Here is a 6935-nt window from a genome sequence, read left to right as displayed (position 1 = left end):
ATGCTGTCAACCCAAAGGCACACAGATTTGAATCTACCAGGATAATCTCCTCCCCTATATAGCCTCTGAAAACCCATTAGACAGTTAGCCATTAATCAGTTCTGACTGAATAGCATGTAAAAAAGTGTCAAGTCAATTGTCGGCATTTGTTGTCATCTCTTTTGAACTTTGCTATAAATACTGAGGTGTAATGACCCCTCATTGTTTTGATTTGCATCTAATTACTTATGGCTAGCTGCTCTGAGGGTGAAAGATGTATAATTTCTTACTTTTTTATTTTTTAAAAATTAATTTTCATACAACCTTATGGTTTATGGACTGTGAAAAATCTTATTGAAGGGCAAGTTATGAGTCCATTCCAACTCAACAGTAATAGCCTGAGTTGCTTAGAATGATTAATGATCACAAACTTTTTTACATGTGTTTATTGGTTGTGCATCTTCTTTGGTAAAATGCATGCTCATATCTTTAGTCCTTAAAAAGAATTGGATTGTTTCTGTTCTTTTCATTAAGGTTTTGAATATTTCTATAAAATGTGTATATTAATACTTTCTTCAATATGTTACAAAATATATTTTGCAGTCTGGAGGTTTTATTTTTATTCTTTTAGAGAAGTCTTTTGATGTGTTTAAGTATTTAATTTTTAGGAGGCCATGGTTGTTTATCATTCTGTGTATAAATTTTTAGTTATTCTTGAATAAGTATTTTTATTGTTGATATTTTATTATATATTGACTTATTGTTGTTACATACTGTCAGAATCTGCTTCCAGCTGACTCTCCAGTGGGTTTTCAAAGGTGGCAAATCACATGGGAGGAGATCACTCATCTTTCTCCTACAAAGAGTTGGTGGATTCAAACAGCATACCTTTGGGTTGGCAGCACAATTCCTTACCACTAAGCCATGAGGGCTTTTTATTTATGTATTGTTTTTCTTGTTAAATTCCATCAAGTCAGAATAAACTCATGGCTGACCCACCAGAGGATTTTCAGAAGCAGCAAATCACATAGAATGAGATTGTTGGTGGACTCAAACCATTTGCCTTTCAGTTGGCCGTGTAGATCCTTACCACTCCGTGATCAGAGCTCTCTGTTAATTTGTCATTGTTTTTCTTTTTGTTACATGCCGTAGTGTTGGAACATACTCATAAACTGACCTCAATCAGATTTTGCAGGTGTAAATCAGAACTCTATCAAAGAAGAGGTAGCTCTTCTTTTTGTTGTGAAAGAGCTAGTAGATTTAAACTACTTGCACAAAAGGATTGGCAGCACAATTCCTTACCCAGTAGGTGACCAGAGCTCCCTTCTAATACAATTCTCAATATCAAATATAAAGTCACTGCTGTTGGGCTGATTCTGATTCATATTGTTTTATTAGGTATCATTGAATTTACTACAACACATAGTGACCCTAAGAACAACAGATTGGAATCTTGTCTTGTCCTATACCGTGCTCACAATATCCAGAACACTTAAGCTCATTGATAACCTCATTGTGTTAATCCCTCTTATTAAGCATCTTCCTCTCTTTCTCAAATCTTCTATCTTTCCCAGCATAATATCTTTTACAAGGACTGACCCCTCTTGACAACATGACAACGTATGTGAGATGAAGTTTCACTATCTTTGTCACGAAGGAGTATTCTCCAAGACCGATCAATTTGTTTATTCATCTGGCAGTCCATGGGATAATCAATACTCTTCTCCAAAACCACAATTCAAAGACATCAATTCTTTTTATGTCATCTTTATTCACTGTCCGACTTTAAGATGCATAGAGAACAATTGACAAGGCACCCCTTAGTCTTTAAACTGATATCAGTACTCCTTTACACTTTTGGAGAGGTCCTTGACAGACATTTCCAATACAACATATCTTCACATTTCTTTGCTGTTGCTACTATGAGTGTTGATTGTGCATCCAATTAAAATTAAATTATTGATAACTTCAATCATTTCCACATCTACTATGTTGTTACCTATTGGTCCATGGGTAAGGACTTTTGTTTCCTTGATGTTGACATGTAACCTATACTGAAGGCTGTAGTTTTTTTCTTCTGCAGTAAATGTTTAAAGTTGCTTAAAATAACCAAGCATGGTTGTTCTTCTGCATAACACAGATTGCTGGAGGGTTTTCTTCAATCCTGGTGCCTCATTTTTCATCATGTCATCCAGTCACATGAATGATTTGCTCAGCATACAGATGAAATAGGCAAGAAGAAATGATACAACTGTGATGCATACATTTCTCCTGCAGAGCCGCTGCTGTACTTGAACCGCATATCTTTGTATTGAAAGTGTAATTCTTTATCACTAAGATATCAGAACTCTCCTTGTGAGGCTTACTGCCTTTAAAAATTCATTGGAAGACAAACTATGGGTTAGTTTCCACTTGACAGTACACAACAACAATACACACACATATATTTGTATACAAACATACATATATATGCATACCTACGTGTATATATATAGCCGAAGGTGGGTGATTGTGATCTGTGGCCCTCGGCCAGGTTCAAATTGTCTTCCTGTCAAACATTCTTCTAGGTGGTATAGCACTGGTCTGTGCATTGCTGTACAGAGGTAACTCGTGGTTGCTGTGATGCTGAAGCCTGTGACAGTGATGTGCCAATCGTGGTAATGGGCACCCATGGTGGACAGTGTTGGCTGGAGCTTCCCGACTAAATCAAGCCTGGAAGCAGGAGCGGCATCCACTTCCAAAATGGCTTGCCTCTGGAAACTCTATGTACAAACAGTGCTCAGGCTGTTCGTTCATAGGGTCACTATGAGTCGTCTACGACTCGACAGCATTAAACAACAACAAAAACAACGTATATATGTAGAATTGTTTCTCATAGAGTTGCTATGAGTCATAGATGACTCAATGGTACTTAACAACAACAACAACAACACACACACACACACACACACACACACACACACACACACACATCTTCTCTACAGATCCCAAACTAAGACATCAACCTAGGTCTATTGGGAAGTCTTCAGACAACAGGAGTGTCTGAGAGAAGAGAATGGCTACTTTCACCCTCTTAACGTGATAAAATTCTCCTCTGTCAAAGTCACCGTTTGGTAAACATTCAAATGAAACAAAATGTTATCACTTCTTGGTACCATTCAGACAAGTATATATACATATGTTGCTTCCGCATATCTCCTTGTTACTAATTTTCTAATCATGTTCCTTCAAAGTCCCTGATTATCTAGCCAAGTCAGTGGCCACAGTCTATGAATCACCAACTGTAACCATTTTCCCTTCCAAGAAAAATGTACAACAAACTGTACAGTTGACGCAGGGAAATTCCATAAAGAGGCTACAGAGCTGTCACTTCAGAGTGGGATGCATAATCATCTGCAAACCAGGCCAAAGTTTCTCTTCCTCCATCAGTTGATCATAAGGAACTCCCCATGAGGGCATAGGTACTGATTGGGAGATGAAGGCAGTGTGACAGAAGTGGAGACCATGGGCATTTAGGTCACTTCCACACATAACTTTTTGTGCCCTCAGCATCTCATTGCTTTTAAAACATATGAGGTCTTAGAAACGTGGCCTTTGTTTGCCTGTCAGCTTCTTTCCTCCTAGTCCTCACTTGGACTCACTGTGTCAGTCTGTCTCCTGTTTCTTTAGCCCCTTGCTAGTCACTATGTCAGCAGTAGTCTTTTTCCGCCCTCAGGAAAAACATACCTCCCTTTGGAAATGTTTTCTAAGCCCCAAGTGTGGTTTAGGTGTCTCCCTCTACTATTTGCTTTTTCACTGAGCTCTACACTCTTCAAAGCCAGTGACCAAGCCAGTGACTATCATTCCCAGTACCTCAGACACCACCTGGCCCCTGAGGAACACATAAAAGATATATGCTGAGGAAACGAATGAATGTGGATGTGCAAAACCTAGTACAGAACTTGTGGATTATTTGCTAAATAAGTAGTTATTGCTATTTTTCCCTATTCCAGCCCTGGTATCCTGGAATTAGAGAGATCTGAACAATTACACAACTGGCATCCAGTTGGCAGACTTTTACTATGTTGAATCTCCAAATTTGCACAATTTCAAAAGAAAATATAAACTGCAAGGTCAGAGAGTGTCTACTTCCAAGCAGAGACATAGCAGTAGTATGCCAAGCGCCAGTGTTTGTGTGGTCCTCTTGAAAGTTGATCTGTGCTGGCTTACTCTCCCACACATACTTTCATTTTCTACTGCTGCTATAACAGAAAATTACCAAAGCCATCAAAGGTGACTTCAAGGAACAGAAACCTATCTTCTAAAAATGTATAATGCTAGAAGTCTACTTTCAGGGTATTGGCTCTTGGGAAAAGTTCTACCTTTGTCAGTTTTGGGGAAAATTCTTGTCTCAGCTTTTTGTGCAAGCTAACCTTGTGTTTTAAAGTGAGTTATACAGTAACTCAAGTAGATGGCCTTTTCCTTTGGATTCATTTCTGTTCCAATCTCCTATCTACGTTAATGTCAGTGCTGGTTTGTCAATTATTGTAGCTTTATAACATACTTAACTCTTTGGAAGAGCTCAGTTACTGTCACTGCTGCTGTCTTTTATAAGAATTTTCCTCACTATTTTTTGCATCTTTATTCCATGGTTCTTTGTTAAAATTTCACATTATGTAGATGACATTGTTCCATTGAGCTCATGTATAATTTACTTTGGACTTGTTTACAAAGAACTTAAGAACTGCTGTCAAGCCTTTAATCTGCATGTGGGTAGCTAAAATGATGTACTTTTTGCACTTAACCATTGTGGATCTAAAGAAAAAAAGAGACATGTGGAAGAAAGCATATATCTAGAGGTCATGTTAGAACCACTGCTGTTAAGCTGATTCTGATTAATGGTGACCTTCCACCGAGGTTTCTGAGGCTGTTAATCAACACAGGAACAAACTCGTTTGCTATCTCCTCCAAAAGATGGTGGATTTGAAGTTCTGACGTTTTGGTTAGCTGCTCAACACACTGTACCACCAGGGCTCTTCTATGCATCAGGAATGCAACCCATTTTTTGCCTGAAGCAATTTAAATTGAAGGGATTGTAGAGATTAACTTGATAAATAAATAGATTATTCCAAAGCCTAATAAAAATCAAGTCAAAATTGAAATTTATAGGCCAATCTCACATATGACTATAAAGGAATATTCTTACATAAAATATCAACAAATACAATAATTGAAAAGCACGCGCGCGCACACACACACACACACACACACACACACACACAATAGTCATGGGAAAAACCAAACTTAGATCATGACATTGTAGTACTGATTCCAAGAATATAACAATGTTGCAAGATCAGAAAATCCATGCATATAAAATATCATATTAATAAAAAGAACCTTGATGGCATCATACCTGAGTGCTTGACTTTTATCTGAAAGGTCAGTGGTTTAAACCCACAAGCCAGGCCAAGAAGAAATATGTGGCAGTCTGCTTCCACAAAAACTACAGCTCTGGAGACTCTGGGCCTGTTCTAGTTTGTCTCAACAGGGTCACTATCAGTCAGAATCTACTCAATGGCATGGGTATTAAGAGTTAAGGGAAAAGGAGAATGTTATATAAATGACGAAAAAGAATTTTTCAGCATTAATACCCACTCATTTTTTGTTTTAAAAACCCCAATAAAATAATAAGTGGTGTATTTTTTTACATGATAATATATGTACAATTCTTCAGTTAAAAGGGGACATCTTATTATAATGGAGAAATAGTAGAGACTTCTTGTTAAAGACAAGTTGTAGTTGTTGCTATGTGCTGTCATATCGCTTGCACAATACATACAATAGCCCTGAAACCTGCTCTAGCCAGTGCAAATTTTACTGTCTCTCAAAAACCTACCCTCATTACCCCAGTCATTGAATCAATCCATCCCATTGATGGTCTTCCTCTCTTTCTCTGTCCCTCACCCTTCTAAGAATGATGTCCCTCTCCAAGGACCCCTCCTTGCAACATGCCCAGAGTATGTCAGAGGAAACTCAGAATCCTTGCCTACTGCAGAGGGGATTCAGGCCTTTTGTTTATAGGGTCGCTATGAGTTCGTGCTCTACTTGAAGGCAAACAACAACAACAACAACAACAAGAAGTTATAGTTGACTTGATGGTACCTAATAACAATAGTGTTATATTTTGAAAGAGATCTTCAGATTTTCTTTTTGATGGTGAATGTGATACTGTTCCCCTTTGTCATTCTCTGTTGAGCAGAAGGTTTTTGGTTGTGAAATAAAAGTCTGGAGCATTCTTGTGATTCATAGTTCCTTTTTAAAACTTACGAAAAAGGGTTCAGATTATAAGAAACTGTAAAAGATCTGAAGATTCTGCTAAGTTTCTTTCTCATCTAAAATGTTCTGATACCAAGAGTTAACAAATAAAATGAGACTAGAATGGCTTGATTTTTTAAAAATAACAATTTGTAAAGGTAGTTCACACATTTCATGTAAATTGTACACAGCTTATTCACTGGTTTTCATTTTTCTCATTGATAAAATATCCTAAGCCATCTGGAGAGAACTGGAGTTTGCTTTTAATTTCTTTTTGGCAGCAATAATGCTTTAGGCAGTGAAGTAAGGAAAATGAGGTCTCTGGAGGAAATATTTCCCTAGCCAATGACTGCTAGTTCTAGGGGTAACTTTTCATTTTCCTCTAGAATGATGAGGCAGAAGTTTCTAAAAGGGTCCTTTTGAGAGTTTGTTTTGGGAGCAAGATTTCCCAAACGTATCTTCACTTCTCAGCAACAAAATGAATGATATTTTAAGACAGCTAAGAGGAGATTAATACTTTTTGAGTTAACTATGTATGAAGCTTAGATTTCACATTTACCTTCCAAGGATTAAATGTGAATAAAAATCTAATCCTTGTTGGTCATTCTAATTACTTGAGTGATATATATCTGTGGTAATTATTTACTGCTTGTGTGAAA

Source organism: Elephantulus edwardii, unplaced genomic scaffold (genome assembly GCF_000299155.1).
Source record: "Elephantulus edwardii isolate Elephantulus edwardi_28Jun2011 unplaced genomic scaffold, EleEdw1.0 scaffold00072, whole genome shotgun sequence".
In the NCBI taxonomy this organism is placed as follows: domain Eukaryota; kingdom Metazoa; phylum Chordata; class Mammalia; order Macroscelidea; family Macroscelididae; genus Elephantulus; species Elephantulus edwardii.
Note: the sequence above shows the minus strand (reverse complement) of the source record.